Source organism: Globicephala melas, chromosome X, assembly GCF_963455315.2.
Source record: "Globicephala melas chromosome X, mGloMel1.2, whole genome shotgun sequence".
Classification (NCBI taxonomy): Eukaryota; Metazoa; Chordata; class Mammalia; order Artiodactyla; family Delphinidae; genus Globicephala; species Globicephala melas.
In genome coordinates, this window is record NC_083335.1 from 55411350 (window position 1) to 55438605 (window position 27256).

A 27256-nucleotide genomic window follows, 5' to 3' on the forward strand; every position below is an offset into this window, starting at 1 on the left:
TTGTTGGATGATTAAAAGGAAGGAAAAGTACTGACAAATGAACACCTACTATGTGCTGAGCATTATGCTAAAGTTCACATCAACTTAATTTAATTCTCTGAATAATTCCATAAGATGGGTACTATTATCCCTATTTTAAGACCAGAAGCTAACCCTCAGAAAGGCTAACTTGCTGAAGTCCAGCCAAGAGATCCAAATTGTAGGTCTCATCTGTCTGACTCTAAATACACTATATCATATGCATGTATTTCTTGACCTAGTGTAGGACAAATGACCCTTCCTTAATTTCTGATAAACAGAAGAGCACCTCCTCACAGTGGAAGAAACAAACTCAACCATAACAGAATAGAATAAGCAGGGCCTGAAGGGCGGAGTTGTGCCTGGTCATCTCATCTCACTTGAGGCTTCATACATCTTGCATCTCCACGATTTACCAAACTTGGATAAAGGCAAAAAAGATAAAGGGGGCTAGTACTTCACACTAGGAGTAATTTTTAGGTTGCATGACAGAAACCAAATAAGTGGACTATAGGTTTCACAACTGTAAATCTGGTGCAAACAAAAGAGATTAGGAAACGATTAAACAACAAAGACTGTGACAGAGGAAAACTAAGAAAAAGTGGAGCTGTTTCAGAGGAAGGAGTCAGTGAAGATTTTATGGAGAAAAGGAGCCCTTAGCCAGGTCTCAATTTGGATGGGACCTGGACAAGAAGATGCATGGTACACCCATTCCAGACTAAATCATAGAGATAAGAATGAAGCTGTCTTGGGACCAGAGAGGAGACAGGCCTGCAAGGTAAAAATGAGAGTATGATGGGAACAGTGAAAATAAATAATAACAATAAGTTGCATGGGGCTTACCAAGTACCAGGCACATTTCTAAGTGATTTATATTGTCACCACATTCTGGCAGAAATTCTGAAACTTAAGCACAGTTAAATGATCTGCCCAAAGTCACACAACAGGTAGTGTTAGAGCTGGGATTTGGAACCTATGAAGTATGATTCCAGAGTTTGTTCAATTAACCACTACAATGATACATTAAAGGAAAAGTATATTCAAGCAAAGACATATAGGTACCACTTCTCTGTAGTCAATAATTAAGCTTTTCAATGCAAATTAAGAGAAAGCGAATATGTAGGAAAAATAGGTAAAAACTAGGCATAGCCTATAACTGGTCGAGATTTATAAAATTTATTACTTATGGGCAATGTGATTTACTATAAACTATAAATAAATTGAAATATATTTTAATTAATTTTTATTGGAGTATATTTCTTTACAATGTTGTGTTAGTTTCTGCTGTACAGCAAAATGAATCAGCTATACATATATATATATTCCCTCTTTTTTGGATTTCCTTCCCATTTAGGTCACCACAGTGCATTAAGTAGAGTTCCCTGTGCTATACTTTAAAAGAATTAACAGCACTTACAACACACTTTAAGTGGACCTATTAAATTTATATCCTTTTAGTTCATAATCTGATCACTTAGAAAGATTAAGTGGAAAATTTCAAAGATTTTTAATTACCCTTTTTATCCTAATCTTCATATTACATAAAGTTTGATATACTATTATTAAACAGAGGTTAAAACTATGCACACACACAGCTACATCTATACACACTACATATTTAAGAGCAAAGGTGGGTAGTCAGCTCTGTCTCCATTGACTCTTTATTTTAGGTAATTTTAAGATAATAACATGTAGGAGGTGATATACAGTATTACTATCCCAACAATCTATACTAAGAAGTGTTATCCACAATTACCATTGTTCAATTTGGCATACTAAGATATATGGTAGTATCTGAAATATGTTTAAGAATTAAATTTAAAGTTTAAGACATTAATTTTCAAACCACATATATTTTTCTATATCTATCTATCATATATGACAAACTGCAACCATTGTAATATAATGGCAGTGTTCTTATAATTAAAGACAAATGCTTTTCTGCTTTAAATACCTTGATTTTTCTATTAAACAATGACCACTTAGTTGGAAAATGTGAATAGTGTGTGTAAAATTTTGATTTAAACCTTTCCCCACTTCTTTCTAAAGACAGCAGCCAAAAAACTGAATAAGTCAGGGTGCCTTTGAAGATATTTAATTAAAATCTAATCCCACATTCTTAAAAGCTCACATAAATTAAGCTGTCATTCAGGAGATTTATGCATTCACATTTGCATATTACGTACAATTCATCAATTACTCATGTTTGAAAGCAATGCCTTTCCCAGGGTGCTGAACTGCCAACAGTGCCAACAGGCACGTGCAACCCACAAAACCATACCTACTGGTACCTTGGAGAAAGCCACCTCCATATGGTCTTTCATTTGCACATCCACAGAGCTCCAAGCACACTTAGAAAAATATGACCATGGTTTGATGGATTCTATTCAGCTAAATTCGACAGAGATGAACATTTTACTTAATCTTGGTGCAATTGTATAGCGGTGGCAATTCAACAACCCTTCTTCCGCTCATGGCAAGTTTTAAGATTGCAGTAAAGATACAGAATCGTTGCTGAGCTTCAGCATCACCAGTCAAAACAGTTAAACTAATATTCTCTGCAAGTTGATAGAAGGCAACCATTTGTTTAGCATGGCATATTTGAGAAAGGTAAAAAAAATGTAACAAATATATACCTGTGTGTGTGCATACATACATAATACATAGATACACATACACACAGAGAGACAGAGAGACTTGAAGGTGAAAATATCAAAGTGTGCAGTGGCTCATTCAGAACACTTGGAAAGCTTTAGATGTGGCGAAAATAAAATGCCCATAACTTTTCCAGACTGTGTTTTTTCCTAAATACTATTTTTGGGAAAAAATGGCAACTCTTTAATAGCACAATGTCTACAAGCAAACAGATGAAAAGACACATTTTCCCCATGAGCTATAAGCTGTTACAAGATACCTTTAACTTTTTATACATACTGAGAAAAGAGGTCACTCTAGTAGTCCCAAAGGGAAAATGGTACACTTTATAAGACACGATATATAAGAAAAAGAAACACAGAAGCCAAATGACATAATGGGGTAAGCTCAGCTACTGCCACAATATTTTACATGAACCTATTCCTTAATAGTCAGTATAATTGTTTTAGAATTCCAAACAACTGCTTGCTTTAAAAAGTGAGGCCTGAACCAGGGACATTTCTCCTTTCATACGCAATGCCTTCTCCCCTCTTTCTAAAATCTGTCACCAATTCCTTTATCGTTTAGACATCCAGAAAACTTCCAAAACTTAGAGCAACTGGTAAATTTAAATGATCTTCTCTCATTTATTTTATATAAGTTATAAGCCTGTGTACTTGCACATGTGCATACTGCAGCTAATGTTCAGCAAATGACTCATAAAAATTCAACTCTGTAAGGATGTTTTGAGTGCCCACTATGCACAAGGCACTGTGTTAGATGTTGTGGGGAGTATAAAGATGCATTATACATGGTCAGAACTCAAAATAATATAAGAAAAATATACATGTACACTAAGGACTAAAATACTGACATAAACAATGCATTTTGAGGACAAAAAGAGAGAAATATTCATCCTGAGGAGACCAAAGGGGGTGGCATTTGATCTGATCCTTAAAGATGAGTATGAAAAATGTGAAGATTGTTTCATAAATGTGCATGCCTTGTAGAGAGGCCATGCTAATCTTTCTGTGTATCATTCCAATTTTAGTATATGTATTGATAGAAAAAAAACACATAATCAAAACTAGCTTGAGAATCCAGCTAGTGTTCAAAGCAGGAAAAAAACCAACATGAATATATGAGATAAACATTGTATCTTCTAATTATATACTATTTTCCATGGTACATACAGTTGGTTTAGTATAAACTGTGCTTTTACATATATCAAACATTGACCATTAGCCAGTCTTAATGTCAATTGCCATTGGGTATTAACTTGTTGCTGAACATTAGTTGGAATATAAAGACAGCAATAATAGTGGATTTATTCTACCAGAAAACAATATCTGCCTTTTATTCCTATCATCCTCTTCAATTTTCAAAATCCTGATTTCCCCCAACAGGTAATAGTATTAAGTGTGTATTACTTTTGTCATATAAATTTAATGTAAAACATTCCTATAAGAGGCAGTATGTTTAGTATCTGGAATGGGAGTAAATAGTACTGTAGAATAGAAGATTAAGTGTGTGTGTGTGTGTGTGTGTGTGTGTGTAATGTCACTCTCTCTGGCTGCAATTTAACCCTGAGGAAAAGTATTTGAGTTTGGTTCTGAATGAAAAATATCTGTCATGAGTTACCAGGTTCAGTTAACAATGTTAGCAAAACAACTGATATTCAATGTGTCCAATGCTCTAGCATTCAGTTTTACAAGCTTTCTTCAAATCCTCCATCTCTGAACCCTGTAAAACCTACATGGGTTTTAATTATGATCAAGAAGCTGTCAGAAAAAATCTATATGGACAGATTTTTAGAATAACTAATTATTCATTGTAACAATTCAACTAATTAAATAATGTCTGAAATATGTTATTTTAAATAATGCAGTGTAGTGGGGACATGTACAACATAAGGTGATTATATCTGAACAGTTAGTGATCATTTACTGTTATAATGTTTTTGCCTTACAGGACAAAAACAGGTCTTTACTTAAATCTTAACTGCTATTTACAACTGAAAGTTGTCTTATTACACTATCTCTCCCTAAGTGAAGAATAATGTATCATGCTGCCATATGTCTCTTTTCAAGAAATATTTCTCCCTTCTTTCAGGAAAAAAAAAGACTATACCTCCACAACTTTATTTCTTCAGACGAACACAGCCCTAATACTGAATAATGTCTTATTGAATGATTAGAAAATAGTTCTTCTTTGTTACATTTCCTATGCTTACTGTGGTAAAATCCTTATTTCATAGAGGGAGGAAAATGTTTCCTAGGTGAAAAATCATAGCAGAATTCAAACCAAAGAGAATTCAAGTTTTGTTAATAAATAAAACTGCCATAAATCCAAAAAACAAGGCTGACATTTTACCAGATATATAACACTCCATCCTAAGTTACTCATTATTCTAAACATTAATTAAAACTAACTAGTGAATTAAAAGGTATTTTAAGCCAGAAATAAAGAGGGAAAAAAGTCTCACAAACAATCACTATAAATAAAATATTAAAGTGGCAAAACTCACAAGGTTGTCAGTGTTCTAAGTTTATTTTTAAACATATCTTAAGGATAGGTATAGTATAAAAATATTTTATTCTAGGAATGAGTGAACTGAATGAGATATCTGCTCAGTTTAGAGGCTATTTTGATATACTGGTTTTGTTCTAGTTCAATAGTTATAGAAAATCTATAAATTCATTTCCAGTTCTGAGTCATTGGATTAAAAAATTTTAGCTCAGCTTGTGATTTAGTAAAAATAATAATGATAATAATTTGGAGGTTTGGATTCCACCAACTAGTAAGGCTTACTGCATTTTTAGATCATAATTTAGTTTAGCTCAAATCCTTATTTTAGATAATAGCAAAGAGCTAGACTAATGACTAAATTATAGCACTGTGCAAAAATATCTCTTACCTTTTGACATATAATGTGTATTTTAAGTTAAGCATAATATCTTCCACATTGTATTAATTTTTATTTTACTTCCTCTTTATATTTTCTATCTAACAAAACTGTCCTAAAATTAACTTGTGCAACAAATATGCTACATGATAGTGGTCTTCAAGAATCTGATGATGTTATTATATGACATATGGCTGGCAGTGTGACTTCTGTGTTGGAAAAGGTATCACCTAACAAGAAAGATAAATGTCCTGTCCTCTGTGAAACTCTATTATATGTTGTTTAGGCAAGAAAGTCATTGAAAATGACAGAAGATATGTCAATCAAAATATAGATATTAAAAATCCTTAAATACATATATTGATAATCCATACTGTGCTAAAAGAAGCAAAATAAGCAGAATATTTTCTAAATTATAACTTTAAAGAAGGTCATAATTCTTGCCCCAGGCACACCTAAATATGAAACCTTCTTACTACTTTTTTGCAACAGCCTCACCATAAGCACTCATCAATTTTGCTGTCCAGAATGTTGTTTCAATCAAAATAAGATTAACAGTGCCACAGTAGAATATCAATGAAATATCTAACTTACTGAGAGCATCTGTCAGGATAGAAAGAGACAGAGTTTTGGTAGGAAACACTGTTAAGTTCCCATTTTCAAAGTTGGAGAATAAGGCAATAACAATCTCAATTCATTCAATTTGATATAGCAAATGCTTATTGAATTATTAATATTTACCATTGGTTAGCACTCATTATCAATCTAGTAGAATTTGGAAACTTTACACAAAAACATAGGTGCATGCATAAAATATGTATATATGTGTGTATATACATTTCCACATCACTAGAACCTAGTAGAATTCATGGCACATGGTAAACACTTAATAAATGTTTATTGAATGATGTAATGATTTAATCCACTTTAATTTTCCACAGGTAACTCCCTAAAAATGTATTGTCACATCTCTTCTACCAACAATGTTATCTCTGTGAGGCTTACTGCGGACTGGGGGTTAAAATGGAGGACATTAAATATGTCTTCTTCCAACTGCTTGTCCTTATCGCTTTGTCCTTACCCTTCCCTTCCTAAGCCACACAGGCTAAATAAACAGCTAAGTCTTTAACTTCCAACATATTAGACAATATCACATTATAACTGTCTTTTGGGTTTTGTTGGATTTTGAATACAAGTCTTTAACATGATGACAAGACACACTCCCTAACCTTGTTTGGTGGGTGCATTAATTTCTAGGAGTAACAAGCTTGGAATCAGCATATAGAGTGGTATTTTACAGATGGCTTAACTAGAAATGAGTTCATATCTTTAGCAAAAACTCAAAAAAGAATTGGTAATATGCCCACTAGCTTTCAACTGACATAATGAAGAGAGTCCCTGACATCTTAAAAGAAGGAGTTAGAATTAAATAAGTGAAGACATGCTCAGTTAAAAATGGAATAAGGACAAATGATAAATGGCATACCAATAAATAATAACAAGAAAATAATAAGATGAATAAAATGGGCAATAGCTTACAAAGTTACAAAGGTAGGCAAATGAAGAGGAGAGCTCCCTAAATGACATCCAAGTACTTAGAACATTACTGTAGTCAGCAATACTCTAACACCAAAATGTAAACATACAGCTCTATATATTTCATGGTGTTCTGCTTATATTCTATTTTATTATTCAAGCACAAATGAACTTGACTCATAACCATTGACAGTTACTATATACTTCTAGATTGAAAATACTGTCCAAATAAGAATGCAGTAACCAAGGCTTGCTCTGGTAATTCTTTCACATCTTTCATTCTTAAGCAGAATTGGAACTTTCTAACCACTTCTGGTTGCTGATAACAAGAAACAATAAGGTATTACTTAGGAAAAAAGAAAAGAGAGTTCAGCATCATTTCTGCTGACACCATGATTTCACCCTTAGAACATTTTCTAAATTACAAGGTTAGGTATTTGAAGCCAGTTACCCCAACGTGTAAAATAGCCTTATGAGCTTGAAGAAGCCTCACCAACCATATTCTGTCTATCACTATAAAGTACCAACCCCGCTTCTACCATTCAACAACTTATCCATGTAGCCTACTACTTTCATCAGCAATGTTAGATTTACATTTAGATTGTGCAGCCATGGGGAACCATATAGCACAGTCTTTAACACCTCCAGCTTCCTTGACCCAAATTGGCAAAATAAAATGAATTTATCAAGGTCTTCAAAGGTCATAGTATAGGAAATCAGTAACATACAGGCAAAACAAATGCATTATCCCATTTTTGTGTTTACTATACAGAGAGCCCCAACTGCAAAGCTCTTCAGGTCATTCATTCTGAAAAAAACATTGAAAATGAATATATTAAAGCAATCTTTCTATGTATTGAGATTAAAAGTAGGTAATTCTTTTTGAAGTAACAGATACTCTAAACCACCTTTTTAAAGCTTGTAGGAATCAAGCCAGAGCACAGAACACTTAAGGCATCAATGTGATATCCCACAACATTATGTACACATCTCTTCCAGGTTGTCAAAATTATGGCCAGTTTCATTGGATCTGGTGCCTTTTACTTCAAAGAACCTACAGATATCTGTCAGAAACTATGGTATCTGGAAGTGTATGCTGCTAGTCAAGAATGTCACAAATTCAAAGCCATAGTCTTGGGTGCTCCATGCATTTAAGCATGATCTGATGGACACCACAGGTTCCTTTCAAAACGGAGCTGCTGGGATCATGCAAGTATCCCTGACAGTATCAAGACAGAGGGTTTGCAAAGGAAGCAAATATAGCTCACCTCTTTTTTGGACATGGAAATCTCTGTCCATACCTCTTTTCTGAAAGGATAGAAGAGTTCCAAATATACTAAAAATTTCCATTTGTGCATTTTGATTAAGTTGAACTTTATGACATTATCAAATATTTTGTTGTTTGTCTCTCTTTCTCTGAATTTAAAGCTGTAGTATATTTCAAGTTTTATATTTTCACTAGAGTAACAAATCAAATATTGTCATGGAAGAAAAACTATCCATACTTTTTCTTTCAGAGAAAAACAGTAATGTAAATTCATAAAAATTGTTTGGTTTTGAATTATGATTTGTAGAAATTTAGGAGTCAAGAAAAAGCATAATACTGAGCTCAGCTCTGTTCTTTTCTTAATAATATATATTTCTTTTCTTATTGACACTTTGACTTTCAGTCATTCTTATTCATTGTAAGCCTTCCTATTCTTAGTAGCTAAAAGCCTTTCATCCTTCTGAGGCCACGCTATTCTCTATCTTTTTCTATACCTGTCTTAAGGCATTTACATTTCTTACCTTTTATTTAATCAATACAGAAATACATGAATTATTTCTCATATTAGATTCAAGGGGCAAGCAGGAAAAACATGTGCCTCCATATACTTCTATAATGTCCAGTACAGTTCTTTCAATATTATCATATACATGAAAATAAAATCATACACATATAATAGGCTTAAAGATAGTTAATGTGTTTTTCAAGGTATAATAATTAACAGAATTGTTCAGGGAATGGAATATTATAGATAGTATGTCATAGAGCTTTGCTGAATCTGCTCAAAATGACTATTTAAATTATACTTAAAGTCCTATAGTTTAATATCTTTAGAAATATGTTAGAACAATTTCCTACTTTTGCAAATACAAGCTTATAAATAAAATGGAATCTTTCTCAGATGACCAGAGATCTTGCTATAGCTTAGTGTCATCACTCTGAACATAACTAAACATTGTGCCATAAAGATGCAGAGAGCAAATAAAATTGAAATGAAATGTGTACTGATGCCAAGATACTTCTTGAATTGCCTTATCTTGCCATATTCTCCTCAAAGTTAAGTACAACTCCCCAGAGAAATTTGTTTAATTGAGGATTTAAAGTAGTTGTTTTTCAGTTAATCATGGTTCTGCTGTAACATTACCAAGCATTTCCAACCAGCTCTACAGAATGAGCAAGGCATCCATATACCATTTAAAAATAAATACTATGCAAGTATATATGTATATAAACTTATAAATGCATAAATACATATATACAAAATTTAAAAATGTATAAATACATATATATACAAAAACATATAATATAAATACATATATATATATACAAAATCATTCAAAACCATTATGATAGGAAACAGCTTATAATGATGAATAAGCATTCTGCAATTCTTCATTGTATTGTGGACTTGTGAATTTATTTGCCAAAATGAGTGAAGAATGTATTAATTAGGTGAACAATACATGTACAATCCCCATCCTGCAAAAATGCTCTCATTTCAATGGGAAAATCTCACAATGACAACTGATTTTCAAATTTCTGTTTTGTATTCTCTACTATTCATTTCCCATTCATCATCTGCATTAATTTCACTCTATTCATTCTGCTTTTGTGTCAATATAATGCAAAAATATAACAACCAAAACATCACTCCCAAGGAAGGAATTTATTCTAAGGATAATGTTTGTTTTATACAAAAATACATTTATGAGAAATATAAAGAAACTATTCAAGTCAGAGTGAGCTACTGAGTTACTCATATATTTATAGTTTAATCTGTTATTTTCCTTCTCTTTCATTCTCTATCTTATAACATTTGTTTTTATATCATAAATGTTTTTCAATTAAATGGAAAATGAACAACACTTTTTTGTCTACACATATAGATGGGATCTCTTCAATAACATCTCTATGTGGATAATCTCCCATAATCTGTACATAAAGGTTTTTGGTCAAGGTCATGCTAATACTTTCCAAAATAATTATCTTTTTGCTAAGAAGTTCTGAGTCTATATTATTTTTTCATACATGATAGAGAAAACTTATCCACTGAATAAGAGACCAAAGATTTGAAAGGGTAAATGTCAAAAGCAAATTAGACCTCTGATGACATGAACTCCAAGGAAAATCAAATACAATACTTCTTCTATGAATGTGTAATTGCATACCAGAAAGTATAGAATAAGATAAACATTTTTCTGTTTGTTTTTCACTTTCACAGAAACTCCATCACTATATGCTTTTAGATGGCCACATTTTGCTGACATTTACAAACATTTCATGTTGATCTTACATGGGTCACATCAATCATCGATACAGTTTCAATGACACTTTGTTAAATAAACTGTCATGAAAGATTTATAGAGAATTTGATAAAAGTAAAGAAGATGTAGTTTAGCTTTTAAAGATTCATTACTCCTTTTCTGAGGGGTAATATCACTTTGAAAATACCACTAAGCTTTTCTAGCAATAAGTAAAGAAAGCAAAAAAAAATCCCTTTCTCCCATACTTTTATTTGCATAACATTCTTCTTCCAAACATAGAAGGTGGGAGTGGGAAAGAGAACCATCTCAATTCAATGCTCCTTAGATTTAATGGTTATGCATTGATCCCATTTTAAGAAATATTACATGTAAGTTTATCACTAAAATTTATCACTAAAGAATAATTAAATAAATATGACTCCTTAATCCATTCATGCAAACAAGTGCTTCTCTCAAACACTTGAATATTGTATTTTGAATTGGATGGTATATGATGACAAAAATGACACAAAGTATTCCTCACACATTATTGAGGCATTCAAGTGCAAGAGGGTTACACTGGAATTCAGTGTAAAAGCTACACTGGAATTCACAGATTTTTTTTAACATGAATAATTACAATATGAGACCACTTAATTTAATTTTAAGCTAGCAGCTGCCTTAAGCACCTGGCTAGTTTTGTTGTTTGTTTTTTTTATGAAATTAAAAATGGGTATTACTTTGACTTAGACTTGTAAAGTAAGTCTAAGTCTAGAGGCTGAGGCTCTAGTAGGCAAACAATAATGAAGCCATGTTATGTTCACAATTATATATCTCATTGTGGTGGGAGAGTAGGCAATAAAGATTTTGTTAACATCATGGATCTCATTTTTTTTTCATTTTACATGTGAATTTGTTGAAAATTACTAATTTAGAATATAATTCCAAATTGTGGTACTGTTCTAGACTCCCTTGTAAGTTTCCTTGCCTAATGATCTATTGATATTTGCTGAGATATTTCCTTTGCTATCAATTCTCAGGAAAAATTTAAAATCTTTCAGATCACTGAGTTTTGTTGCCTGTAAAACACGGATACACTCTGATAATGAATAATTTATAATCTAAAATTTCAGATGCTTATATTTAAGATAGTAAACAATACATGCTAGAACCCAAGAATATAGATGCTTAGTACAATATTTTGCATAGTTAAATGCATACTATTTATTCAGTATTAAGGCATGTACTGGTTATGTTTCTAAAGATGACATTTGACCTGTTGTATAATCACATATGTGTTTTAAAAATAAGCTCTATTATACTAGAATTCAATTCTATAATTGGCTAGAGTACACTAAGCATTCTTTATGAAAAGAAAGCCCAGAGAAAGCTTATATTTTAAACAGAGCATTCATAATTTGTTTACACATAGCAGTTTAAAATTTAGTAAACTTATAGTAATTAAATAATATTGTATACAGAGATATGTAAAAAATCTTTTTCTATTTCAAAGGTTAAATTTCTCCTCTGATAACATTTACTAAATTATTGTTACACATTTTGTGCAAATATCTTTTTTGTAAGTTTCTTTCTTTAAGAAACCACTATGATCTCTAACATGTTTTACTCATGTGACAGTAGGCTGAGGTTTTGGGCTTTTGATTCTCTTTTATTTTTAAGTAACCAGATCTTCATTTGTTATGAAATCAAGGGAGAAGTTTATCTCTTAGAAGAAAATATAGTCAGAATGCTCTATGATATAAATCACAGCAACATCCTTTTTGACCCAACTCCTACAGAAATGGAAATAAAAACAAAAATAAACAAATTGGACCTAATGAAACTTAAAAGCTTTTGCACAGCAAAGGAAACTGTAAACAAGACCAAAAGACAACCCTCAGAATGGGAGAAAATATTTGCAAATGAAGCAACTGACAAAGGATTAATCTCCAAAATATACAAGCCGCTCATGCAGCCCAATATCAAAAAAACAAAAAACCCAATCCAAAAATGAGCAGAAGACCTAAATAGACATTTCTCCAAAGAAGATATACAGATTCCCAACAAACACATGAAAGGATGCTCAACATCACTAATCATTAGAGAAATGCAAAACAAAACTACAGTGAGGTATCACCTCACACCTGTCAGAATGGCCATCATCAAAAAATCTACAAACAGTAAATGCTGGAGAGGGTGTGGAGAAAAGGGAACCCTCTTGCACTGTTGGTGGGAATGTAAATTGATACCTCCACTATGGAGAACAGTATGGAGGTTCCTTAAAAAACAAAAAATGGAACTACTATACGACACAGCAATCCCAGTACTGGGCATATACCCTGAGAAAACCATAATTCAAAAAGAGTCATGTATCAAAATGTTCATTGCAGCTCTATTTACAATAGCCAAGACATGGAAGCAACCTAAGTGTCCATCGACAGAAGAATGGATAAAGAAGATGTGGCACATATATACAATGGAATACTACTCAGCCATAAAAAGAAACGAAATTGAGTTATTTGTAGTGAGGTGGATGGACCTAGAGGCTGTCATACAGTGTGAAGTAAGTCAGAAAGAGAAAAACAAATGCCATATGCTAATACATATATATGGAATCTAAAAAAACAAAAATGGTTCTGATGTACCTAGAGGCAGGACAGGAATAAACATGCAGATGTAGAGAATGGACTTGAGGACAGGAACAGGGGAAGGGTAAGCTGGGACGAAGTGAGAGTGTGACATGGACATATATACACTACCAAATGTAAAATCGATAGGTAGTGGGAAGCAGCCACATAGCACAGGGAGATCAGCTCGGTGCTTTGTGACCACCTAGAGGGATGGGATAGGGATGGTGAGAGGGAGACACAAGAGGGAGGAGATATAGGGGTATATGTATATGTATGGTTGATTCACTTTTTTATAAAGCAGAAACTAACACACCATTGTAGAGCAATTATACTCCAATAAAGTTGTTTAAAAAAAAGTAATTATATCAAAGTAATGGTACACTAAAAGTTACATATCAAAAGAAGGATCTATTATAATTCTATAAATGTCTTCAAAGTAATGAATATGCTCAATTAAAATCATATGTGTGGATTGAAAAGAAAAAAAACAGAGAAGTTTCTGAGTTGTTAAAATTGAAGGGGGAGCAAACTTGATTTTCAAATTAAGTCTTGACTAGCAATTCAATTGCACAAACACATTTTGAGAATCACTGGACAATTTTACAGTAAAGAGTAAGTAATGAGGACATTATTAATATCATACAAAGGCAGCTTCTTATTATATTTCTATATATAAAAAGACATTCATTATCTTGTGCATGGCATTTTTATTTTATCAAAAAAATTTTTGAGTAAAGGAACTTAACTTTGGGACTAGAAATAGCTAAGTATGCTACTTAATAGCACCAGATCTGCACACTTACTATCATATCAGAGATGGTTTCATTACAAAAGTGTTGCAATTCTAATCATTAAACGTGCTAAAATGAAATTTAGGAGACTCTTATTTCAAGTAAAACTAAACATTATCTAAGAAAGCAGAAACTACAAAGAATGAACCAGGGCATTTTCATTATCTTTAATATTTACAAGTTAAGTTTGCTAAGTTAAAAGTCAGTGAAATATATCTGTATCCGACATTAATTTGTCACACAAACTTAGAGGTTAGTAAAATATGTTTGAATCCTCATGAATCCAAATGAGCAAACATATAAAGCCTACAGCATGGTGTCAGGTACACAGTGAGTGCTCAAAGGTTGTTTTTAAATAACTGAAGGATTCTCTCAGAAAGCATTTTAAAGAAACAGTTAAAATTCTTGGAAAAGTATAATTAATCTTTTCATAAATATTTTTGAGAAGCATCCAGATGCCTTATAATGGTCCTTAAGGGTTTATACAGCTTCTAAGTTTCATTAGGTCCCATTTGTTTATTTTAGTTTTTATTTTCATTACTCTCGGTGGTGGGTCAAAAAGGATCTTGCTGTGATTTATGTCAAAGAGTGTTCTTCCTATGTTTTCCTCTAAGACTTTTATAGTGCCCAGTCTTACATTTAGGTCTCTAATCCAGTTTGAGTTTATTTTTGTGTATGGTGTTAAGGAGTGGAAACCATAAACAAGACGAAAACACAACCCTTAGAATGGTAGAAAATATTTGCAAACGAATCAATGGACAAGGGATTAATCTCTAAAACATACGAACAGCTCATGCAAGTCAATATCAAAAAACAAATTACCGAATCAAAAAATGGGTGGAAGATCAAAAAGACATTTCTCCAAAGAAGACACACAGATGGGCAACAAACACTTGAAAAGATGCTAAACATCACTAATTATTAGAGAAATGCAAACTAAAACTATAATGAGGTATCACTTCACACCAGTCAGAATGGCCATCATCAAAAAATCTACAAACAGTAAATGCTGGAGAGGGTGTGGAGAAAAGGGAACCCTCTTGCATTGAGGGTGGGAATGTAAATTGATATAGCCACTATGGAGAACAATATGGAGGTTCTTTAAAAAACTAAAAATAGAATTACCATATGACCCAGCAATCCCAGTACTGGGCATATACCCAGAGAAATCCATAATTCAAAAAGACACATGCACCCCAATGTTCATTGCAATATTATTTACAATAGCCAACTCATGGAAGCAACCTAAATGCCCATCCACAGAGGAGTGGATAAAGCCATAAAAAGGAATGAAACTTGATCATTTGCAGAAATGTGGATGGACCTAGAGACTGTCATACAGAATGAAGTAAGTCAGAAGGATTAAAACAAATATCATATATTAATGCATATATGTGGAATCTAGAAAAATGGTACAGATGAACCTGTTTGCAAGGCAGAATTAGAGACACAGAAGTAGAGAACAAACATATGGACACCAAGGGGGAAAAGGTGGGGTGGGATGATTTGGGAGATTGGGATTGACATATATACACTAATATGTATAAAATGGATAACTAATGAGAACCTGCTATATTAGCACAGGATACTCTACTTAGTGCTCTGTGGTGACCTAAAGGGGAAGGAAATCCAAAAAAGAGGGTATATATGTATACATATGGCTGATTCACTTCGCTGTACAATAGAAACTAACATAACATTGTAAAACAACTATACCCCAGTAAAAAAATGGAAAATAAAATAAAAAGTTTATACAGCTTCTATAAATATCTCTTCCAATCTACAACTTAAGCTTCTTAGGGAAGCAAGTTTTACAGGGTAAAACGTGTGTTGTAAAACAACTGAAGAACAAAATAGCATGTTACTTTCATGTCTGTGGTGAAAAAAATGTTTATTTTTGGAATATTTACACGACTTGAAACCAATTATTTGTGATGAAAACCATCCCTCTTATTTCTTTTACTTTAAAATTGTTTAAGCCCTTATATAATAAGTAATGCATCTATATAGTAAATTTTGCCTCACATGCTTAACCCTTTATCTTCAAAGAAATCTTTATAATTGTTTCCAATTATACTATATCTGGCTCTTTCTATTACAAATTCTTTGGTACAGACTTGAACATGAAACCAACTTCTACAACCCATTATAATAAATATCTCATTTACAGAAGCTGAATATTAATTGAGAACCAAAACGCTGTATTATTTCATGACCATATCATCCCTGTCAGAAGTCCTAAGACGACCTACTATTAGTTTCCCCTCAGGAATAAAACTGTATTCTTTAGCTTGCATCAAAAAACAGGCCACAACCAAGACAAATGTACTTTTTTGCTATATTTCTTCAGTCCATTATCTCCTTCATCAATCACATTCTATCAGCCCCTGACTGGGTGAGCAGCTTGATTTCCAGATTGCGTGTTACCCTTTCACATTACTCACAGGGTCTTAATCTAGTCCTGTTTAAAGACTTACAAATCCTATCATGAATGTCAAATTGAAAAATCTTTCTTGACTTGGAGTTTTTCCAATATTTAGCTTTTTAATGAAAACTTTATTATGTAAAATATGACACAAAAAGAGCATAAAGTATAAAATATCCTGAAAAGTAAGAAGAGTTTGGATAGATCAATTATAAGTTTAGACTCTGATACAGTAAAAAGAACAAACGTATAAGAAAGAGAGTCTAAAACCAAAATTTCTCTTTCATGTAATTTGTCAATCAAATTTACTGGAATGATTTGGAATGGACTAAAATATAATTACTAAATGAAATGAGGTGTTTTATTTAAAACTGATCACTGTGTAGTTTCATATTGGTAAGTATTGCTGGGGACAATCCACTTTGGGGATCTGCCATCCCCCCAAAAAACACCAATGGGTATAAAATGTTCACCCTTCTCTCACCAGACTAAGCCTTAAAGTGTTAGCTTCAGAATCTTTGTACTTTCTGCTGTCTCTGCCTAAAATATTCTTACCCAATATTTAGGCTGCTTGCCACTCATTTTATTCAGGCTCAAATGCTACCTCATCAGAAAAGCCTTCTCTAACCACCTAATTGAAAAACTATCCCAAAGACATTTTCATTTTTCTCTGCCTTATTTTTCCTCATAGTACTTATCTCACATGACTTATAAGTTATTTGTTTACTCATTTATCATTTGTCTCCCTCAACTATAATGTAAATATAATTTTGTTTTGTTCATTATTACATTTCTGTGCCTAGAACTAAACCTAGCACATGCAATCAATAGATAATTTTAACTAGTAAATAAGTAAACTTGAATTTAGTAGGTTTTCTTTAGGTACATCCTACACTTAAATTTACACAATAGTATAAGTTAAACTGATTGTGAGATTCTTGCATGTAGGTGACCTTGTCCCTGAATGTCTAGCTGCTCTCAATCAGTCATAACTAAGCACAGTTAATCCTGTAACAGGCCATGCCTCACGAAGCTTTCTCACAGTCTGGCTGAGATAACAGGCCATGTAGTACTCTGATCCCAACCACTTCTGTTACTTACAGAATTGCTATCTGTCCTCCTGATGCAGAATTCCTTGAGTGCCACAGGCTGCTGAGATGACATCTTACTCCCTCCTCCTTTTTCCATAAGCATAAGTCTGCATTCTGAATAAATTATTGAAACTCTCAAGCTCTCATCCTCATATTCAATTCCATAGGTGTGGGAGGCAGAAGACAGTGGTGTTATAACTACATTTGACTACATATCATATAATATTCAAACTGCAGAAAACCAGAGATTAAGAAAGATACCTGGATATGTCAGGTTGCAAAAAAACTTGCCTGTAGAACAGCAAAGAGTTACATCTGACTTCTGCTCAGAAGTCATGCAAGCAAGCAGAGAGTGAAGTGAAATATTTGAAGTGTTGAAAGAAAAAGCCCACCAAACTAGAATTCTGTATTCTGTAAAATTATCCTTCAAAAGTAAAGGAGAAATAGACTTTCTCAGACAAACAAAAATTGAGGAAATTTGCTGCCAGTAGACCTGGCTTGCAAAAAAGTTAAAATAGGTTAATCAGAAAGAAAGAAAATTATGTAGGTCAGAAATTCAGTCTACATATAGAAAAGATAAGTATTAGAGAAGGAATAAATGAAGGTAATATAAAACCTTAACACTTCTTATTCTTAATTTAGCTAATAGATAACAGTTTGTTCAAAATAATAACAATGCATTCAATGACTATAGCTTATATATAACTGAAATGAATGACAGTAATAATACAAGGGACAGGAGGAAGGAATTAGAAATATTTTGTTATTATAAGGTAGTTGCCCTACCTAGGAAGTAGTACAATGTTATTTGAAAGTAGAGTTGGGTTTGTTTAAAATGTATGTTCCATTACACTAGAACAACTGCTAAATGATGTTTAAAAAAAGTATAATTGATTTGCAAAAGAGGAGAGAAAATTAAATGATATAAAGTGCTCAATAAAGGGACTTCCCTGGTGGTGCAGTGGTTAAGAATCCACCAGCCAATGCAGGGGACATGGGTTCAATCCCTGCTCTGGGAAGATCCCACATGCCACAGAGCAACTAAGCCTGTGTGCCACAACTACTGAGCCTGCACTCTAGAACCCAAGGGCCACAACTACTGAGCCCATGTGTCACAACTACTGAAGCCTGCACACCCAGAGCCAGTGCTCAACAACAAGAGAAGCCACTGCAAGGAGAAGCCCGCACACTGCAACAAAGAGTAACCCCTGCTCGTCACAACTAGAGAAATCCTGCATGCAGCAACAAAGACACAACACAGCCAAAAATAAATAAATAAATTTATAAAAAATAAAAAAAATAAAGTGCTCAATGTAAACCAGAGAATTCAGAAGAAGGGTGAAAGACAAAAATAGGAACAAGTAACAAGGACAACAAACAGAAAACAGTTACAAATATGGCAGATATTAATCCAACTATATCACCAATCACTTTAAAGGTCAATGATCTAAAATATGTCAAGTAAAAGAGATTGTCACAGTGAATCAAAGAATAAGACCGAACTATATGTTGTCTACAAGAAATGTACTTTAAATATAAAGACATATGTAGATTAAAAGTAAAAGGATGGAGAAAGTTATACCATGCAAACACTAACCAAAAAAGAGGTGGAGTCACTATATAAATTTCAGGCAGAAGAGACTCCAGAGCAAGGAAAATTATTAGTGATAAAGAGGGCCATTACAAGATGATAAAAGTGTCAATTGTCCAAGAAAACATAATAATACTTAATGTATATGTACCTAACCCTAACAACAGAGTATCAAAATATGTGAGGCAAAAACTGATAGAACTGCAAGAAGAAATAAATGAATACATTATTATAGTCATAGACCTCAACACCCCTTTATGAGAAATGGACAGATCCTGCAGGCAGAAAATCAATAAGTACCTAGTTGAACTCAACAGCACCAACAATCAACTGGATATAATGAACATCTATAGACTATTTCATCCAACAACAGCAGAATACACATTCTTCTCAAGCTCACATAGAAGATTCACCAAGATAGACCACATTTGGGGCCATAAAATACACCTTAACAAATTTAAAAGTAGAGAAATCATGCAATATCAGCTCTCAGACCATAATGGATTTAAAGTAGAAGTCAATAACAGAAAGACAGCTGGAAAATTCCAAACTACTTAGAGATTAAACAACATGCTTCCAAATAACACGTGTCAATGAAGAAGTCTCCAGAGAAATGTAAAAATATTTTAAACTGAATGAAAATGAAAATACAACTTAACAAATTACGTGAGATGCAGTGACTGCATTGTTCAGAGGGAAATTTAGAGCACTGAAAGCATATATTTTTAAAAAGTAAAGATTTAAAATCAATCATCTAAGTTTCCACTTTATGAAGCTAGAAAAACAGCAAATTAAAACTAATGTAAGCAAAACATAAAAAATAATTATAAGTAAAGTTGAAATAAAAGAAATTGAAAGAGATTAAATCAATAAAGAAAATCAACGAAATCAAAAGTTGGCTTTTTGAAAAGTTCAATAATATCAATAAGCCTCTAACCAGGTGAACTAAGGAAAAAGAAGACACAACTTAACTGATATGAGAAATGAAAGAGGAGACATCACTACAGATGTCATGGACATAAAAAAGTTTAATAAAAGGATAAAAAAAGGAATATTATAAACTCTATGCCTATAACTTTGATAACTTGTATGAAATAGACCAATTCATTAAAAAACACAATCTGCAAATCTCTTACAAAAAGAAATAGATAATCTGAATAGACCTACATCTATTAAAGGAGTTGATCAAGAATTAATAAACTTGCAAAATAGAAAGCACCAGGCTGAGGTGGGTTCACTGGTGAATTCTACCAAATATTTAAGGAAGAAATTATATAAATATTCCAGTATTTCTTTCAGAAGATAGAAGCAGAGGAAATAACTCAATAACTCATTCTAAGAGGCCAGCATTACCCTAACATCACAACCAGACAAAAACATTACAAAAAAAAAAAGACTAAATCTCATAATCATAGATGCAAATATACTCAACAAAATATTAGCATATCAAATCCAACAATGTATAAAAATAATTTTACACCAAGACCAAATGGGATTTATTCCAGGTATGCAAGTCTGGTTCAACTTTCAAAAATAAATTAATGTGAAGTGGAGAGGGTGATCAAGCTGGCAGACTAAGAGGATATGGAGCTCACCTCCCTAACAAACACTACAAAAATACATCTACATGTGGAACAATTTTCCTGGAAAACTAACTGGAAACCACCAGAAAGACTCATGTAAAACTGAGACTGTAAGAAAGATACACATGTGATCAGGTAGGACTGGAAGAAAAGAGATCAGGTCAGGACCTGTACCCCGGAAGGGGACTCAAAGGAAAAGGGAAACTACATGACTGGACACTCTGGAGAGTGAGCGGGTCGAGCCACAGACTAGGCATCCCAGTCCTGGGGTCCTACATGTGGGAGACAAGCCCGTTTGGCTGATTGGAGAACCACTGTGACAGATAGAAAGGCTGGAGAAGCACAGACTCCACTTGTGAGGACGGCACAGGTACTGGACTTGACCCCAGGCAAGGCAGAGAGAGATCTGCCATAGCAGCTGCTGCCTCATAACACTCCCCAGTCTGAGCTGAGTGAATACCCAGGCCCTGCTCACTCCGTGCCACAAACAAAATGAAAAAAAATGAAAGAAATCTATGAGATCTTTGGCATATCATTCAACATGCCAAAATTCGCATTATAAGGGTTCCAGAAGGAGAAGAGAGGGAGAAGGTATAGAAATGTATTTGAAGAAATTGTGGCTCAAAACGTCCCAAACCTAAAGAAGGAAAAAGATATCCAGGTATGGGAAGAACAGAGGTTCCCAAACAAGATGAACCAAAACAGACCCACAGGAAGATATATATAAATTGAAATGCCAAAAGTTAAGAATAAAAAGAGAATTCTAAAGGCAGCAAGAGAAAAGCAAAGAGTCATGTCAAGGGAATACCCATAAGGGTATCAGCTGATTTTTCTGCAGAAACTTTGCAGGTCAAATGGGAGTGTCATGATATAGTCCAAGTGCTGAAAAGGAAAAACCTGAAACCTAAGATATTCCACTCAGCAGGATTATCATTTAGAATGGAAGGAGAGAAAAAGAAATTCTCAGACAAGCAAACTCTAAAAGAATTCAGCAATACTAACGTACCCTAAAAGAAATGTTTAAGTGTCTTCTCTAAATGGAAAAAAAGTAAGAATCTATATGAAAGAGTAAATCCCACTAGAAAAGCCATATATGTAGTAAGGATTGAAGATTACTTAAATAAGCCATTATGTGGATTAAAAGACATAAAATTGTAAAAGCAATGATAACTATAATATCAGTGAAGAGATAAGCATGAAAATGTAAACTATGACATCAAAAACACAAAATGTGAGGTAAAGGAGAAAAACTGTAGATCTTTTAGAATGTATTTGAACTTAAGTGACTATCAGTTTAAATCAAGTAGATATAATTATAAGTCAATATATGAATCCCAAGGTAACCACACATCAAAAACCTATAATAGATACACAAAAATCAAAATGAAAGAAATCCAAGCATACTACTAAGGAAAATCATTAAACCACAATGGGCAAAACAAAAAGAAAAAGAAATGAACAGAGAAAGACTACAAAAACAAGTGGAATACAAGTGATAAAATGGCAATAAGTACATACCTATCAATAATTACTTTAACTATCAATGGATTAAATGTTCCAATCAAAAGATAAAGGTAGCTGATTGGATTAAAAAAACAAGACTTTTCAATATGCTGCCTACAAGAGACTCACTTCAAGGCTAAAGAAACAGACTGAAAGTGAGGGGATAGAAACAAATATTTCATGCAAACAGCAATGACAAGAAAGCGGGTGTAGCAATACTCATACCAGACAAAATAGACTTCAAAATAAAGGCTATAACAAAAGACAAAGAAGGGCATATGTAACTATAAAAGGATCAATACAAGAAAAATATTACACTCATTAACATATACACACCCAATATGGGAGCACCTAAACATATAAAGCAAAAACTAGTATACATAAAGGGAGAAATTGATAATCATAAAATAATAGTAGAGGACTTTAATACCTCACTGACATCATCGGACAGATCACTGAGACAGAAAATCAATAAGGCAACAACAGTCTTAAATGACACTATAGACCAGTTGGACTTAATAGATATTTACAGGATACTACATCCAAAAACAGCAGCATACACATTCTTTTCAAGCGCACATGCAACATTCTCCAGGATAGGTCACATACGAGGCCACAAAACAAGTCTCATACTGAATTATGTCTTCTTGAATGAATCATAAGAGAAAGTAATAAACAGTTATATGCCAGCAAATTGGACAACGTAGAAGAAATGGACAAATTTCTAGAAACATATAGCCTGCCAAAACTGAATCAAGATGAAACAGACAATTTGAACTGACCAAACACTAGAATTGAAATTGAATTTGTAATAATAATAATAAAAAAAATCCCAGCAAACAAAAGTCCAGGGCTGGACAGCTTCACAGGGGAATTCTACCAAACACATAAAGAAGAACTAATACCTATCCTTCTCAGACCATTCCAAAAAAATTGAAGAGGAGGGAACACTTTGAAATTAATTCTGTGAGGCCAACATTATCTAGGTACCAAAACCAGACAAAGACACTACAAAAAAAGAAAATTACAGGCCAACATCTTTGATGAATATAGAGGCAAAAATCCTCAACACAAAAGCTGATAGTTTCCCCACTAAATTCAGAAGCAAGAAGAGGATGACTACTCTTTACATTTCTATTTAACATAGCATTGGAAATCCTAGCCACAGCTATCAGATAAGAAAAAGGAATAAAAAGTATCCTATTTGGAAGGAAAGAGGTAAAACTCTCACCATTTGCAGAGGACATGATAATTTATAACGAGAACCTTAAAGCCTCCACCCAAAAACTATGTGAATTAATAAATGAATTCAGTAAGGTTGCAGGATTCAAGATTAATATATAGAAATCCATTGTACTTCTATGCACCAATACTGAAATATCTGAAAGAGAAAGTAAAAAAAAAAAAAAAGCTTTTTAAAAATCACATCAAAAAGGATAAGATACCTAGGAATAAACTTAACCAAGGAGGAGAAAGACCTATACACTGAAAACTAGAAAATATTGTTGAAGGAAATTAAAGATGATACAAAGAAATGGGAAGATATCTGGTGCTCTTGGATTGGAAGAATTAATATTGTTAAAATGATCATATTACCCAAAGCAATCTACAGAGTTAATGCAACCTTTATAAAATACCCATGACATTTTTTGCAGAACTAGAACAAATGATGTTCAAATTCATATGGAACAACAAAGACCCTGAATTTCCAAAGGAATATGAGAAAAAAGAGCAAAGGTGGAGGTTTAACCCTTCCAGACATCGGAATATACTACAAACCTACAGTAATCAAAACAGCATTGTACTAGCACAAAAACAGACACATAGATCAATGGAATGGAGTAGAGAGCCCAGAAATATACCCACTCACTTATGGTTAATTAATCTACAACAAAGGAGGCAAGAATATACAATGGAGAAAAAAACAGTCTCTTCAACAAGTGTTGCTGGGAAAAACTACACAGTAATATGTAAAGCAATGAGATTGGAACATTCCCTAACATCATGTACAAAAATAAACTCAAAATTGTTTAAAGACCTAAATTAAAGTCATAAAACTCCTAGAAGAGAACATAGGCAGAACACTCTTTGACATAAATTGTAGCAATATTTTTTGAATCAGTCTCCTAAGGCAAAAGAAATAAAAGCAGAAATAAATAAATGGGACCTAATTGAATTTAAAAGCTTTTATACAGCAAAGGAAACCACTGACAAAATGAAAACACAGGGCTTCCCTGGTGGCAGAGTGGTTGAGAATCTGCCTGCCAATGCAGGGGACACGGGTATGAGCCCCGGTCCGGGAAGATCCCACATGTCGTGGAGCAACTAGGCCCATGAGCCACAACTACTGAGCCTGCGTGTCTGGAGCCCGTGCTCCACAACAAGAGAGGCCACGATAGTGACAGGCCCGTGCACCGCGATGAACAGTGGCCCCCGTTTGCCACAACTAGAGAAAGCCCTCACACAGAAACGAAGACCCAACAGAGCAAAAATAAATTAATTAATTAATAAACTCCTACCCCCATCATCTTTAAAAAAAAATGAAAACACAACCTACTGAATGGGAGAAAATATAACAAATGATGTGATTGACAAGGGGTTAATATCCAAAATACACAAACGTCTCATACAACTCAATAGCAAAAAACAAACAACCCAATCAGAAAATGGGAAGAAGACCTGAATTGACATTTTTCCAAAGAAGATATACAGCTGGTTAACAGGCATAGCTCAACACCACTAATTATTAGAGAAAAGCAAATCAAGACAGCAATGAGATATCACCTCACACCAGTCAGATGGTTATTATCAAAAAGTCTGCAAATCTTCTGCCCATTTTTGGATTGGGTTCTTTGTCTTTCTGTTATTGAGCTGCATGAGCTGCTTACAAATTTTGGGGATTAATCCTTTGTCAGTTGCTTCATTTGCAAATATTTTCTCCCATTCTGAGGGTTGTCTTTTGGTCTTGTTTATAGTTTCCTTTGCTGTGCAAAAGCTTTGAAGTTTCATTAGTTCCCATTTGTCTATTTTTGTTTTTATTTCCATTTCTCTAGGAGGTGGGTCAAAATGGATCTTGCTGTGATTTATGTCATAGAGTGTTCTGCCTATGTTTTCCTCTAAGAGTTTGATAGTTTCTGGCCTTACATTTAGGTCTTTAATCCATTTTGAGCTTATTTTTGTGTATGGTGTTAGGGAGTGATCTAATCTTATACTTTTACATGTACCTGTCCAGTTTTCCCAGCACCACTTAGTAAACAGGCTGTCCTTTCTCCACTGTACATTCCTGCCTCCTTTATCAAAGATAAGGTGACCATATGTGCGTGGGCTTATCTCTGGGCTTTCTATCCTGTTCCATTGATCTATCTTTCTGTGTTTGTGCCAGTACCATACTGTCTTGATTACTGTAGCTTTGTAGTATAATCTGAAGTCAGGGAGTCTGATTCCTCCAGCTCTGTTTTTCGTTCTCAAGATTGCTTTGGCTATTCAGGGTCTTTTTGTGTTTCCATACAAATTGTGAAATTTTTGTTCTAGTTCTGTGAAAAATGCCAGTGGTAGTTTGATAGGGATTGCAGAAGACCTAAATAGACATTTCTCCAAAGAAGATATACAGATTGCCAACAAACACATGAAAGAATGCTCAACATCATTAATCATTAGAGAATGCAAATCAAAACTACAAGGAAATATCATCTCACACCAGTCAGAATGGCCATCATCAAAAAATCTAGAAACAATAAATGCTGGAGATGATGTGGAGAAAAGAGAACACTGTTGCACTGCTGGTGGAACTGTGAATTGGTACAGCCACTATGGAGAACAGTATGGAGTTTCCTTAAAAACTACAAATAGAACTACCATATGACCCAGCAATCCCACTACTGGGCATATACCCTGAGAAAACCATAATTCAAAAAGAGTCATGTACCAAAATGTTCATTGCAGCTCTAGTTACAATAGCCCAGACATGGTAACAACCTAAGTGCCCATCATCGGATGAATGGATAAAGAAGATGTGGCACATATATACAATGGAATATTACTCAGCCATAAAAAGAAACGAAATTGAGCTATTTGTAATGAGGTGGATAGACCTAGGGTCTGTCATACAGAGTGAAGTAAGTCAGAAAGAGAAAGACAAATACCGTATGCTAACACATATATATGGAATTTAAGAAAAAAAATGTCATGAAGAACCTAGGGGTAAGACAGGAATAAAGACACAGACCTACTAGAGAATGGACTTGAGGATATGGGGAGCAGGAAGGGTAAGCTGTGACAAAGCGAGAGAGAGGCATGGACATATATACACTACCAAACGTAAGGTAGATAGCTAGTGGGAAGCAGCCGCATAGCACAGGGAGTTCAGCTCGGTGCTTTGTGACCGCCTGGAGGGGTGGGATAGGGAGGGTGGGAGGGAGGGAGACGCAAGAGGGAAGAGATATGGGAACATATGTATATGTATAACTGATTCACTTTGTTATGAAGCAGAAACTAACACACCATTGTAAAGCAATTATACTCCAATAAACATGTAAAAAAAAAAGTCTGCAAATAACAAATGTGTCAAGGATGTGGAGAAAAGGGAATCCCTGTACACTGTTGGTGGGAATGTAAACTGGTGCAGCCAGTATGCAAAACAGTATGGAAGTTCCTCGAAAAACTGAAAATAGAACTACCATATGATCCAGCAATTCCACTCCTGTATATGTATCCAAAGAAAATGAAAACACTAATTTGAAAAGATACATGCACCCCAGTGTTCACAGCAGCACTATCTACAATCACCAAGGCATGGAATCAGACCAAGTGCCCACCAATAGACAGCTGGACTAAGAAGATGTGGTATATATATATGAAATGGAATATTACTCAGCCATAAAAAAGAATAAAATAGTGCCATCTGCAGCAACATGCATGGACCCAGAGTTTATCATACTAAGTGAAGTAAGTCAGAGAAGTACAAATATCATATGTGGAATCTAAAAAATAATACAAATGAATGTATATGCAAAACAGAACAGACTCACAGATACAGAAAA

General features: G+C 33.8%; 1 protein-coding gene and 1 non-coding gene across 2 annotated transcripts in view; both read right to left on the reverse strand.

The window, feature by feature from the left end:
• The window catches only part of DACH2 (dachshund family transcription factor 2), a 615381-nt gene that overhangs the window by 402797 nt on the left and 185328 nt on the right, over positions 1-27256 (reverse strand). The window lies entirely within an intron of this gene.
• LOC115848376 (U6 spliceosomal RNA) lies at positions 3622-3727 on the reverse strand. The gene has a single exon (XR_004037659.1). It is a non-coding gene; the product is annotated as a U6 spliceosomal RNA (small nuclear RNA).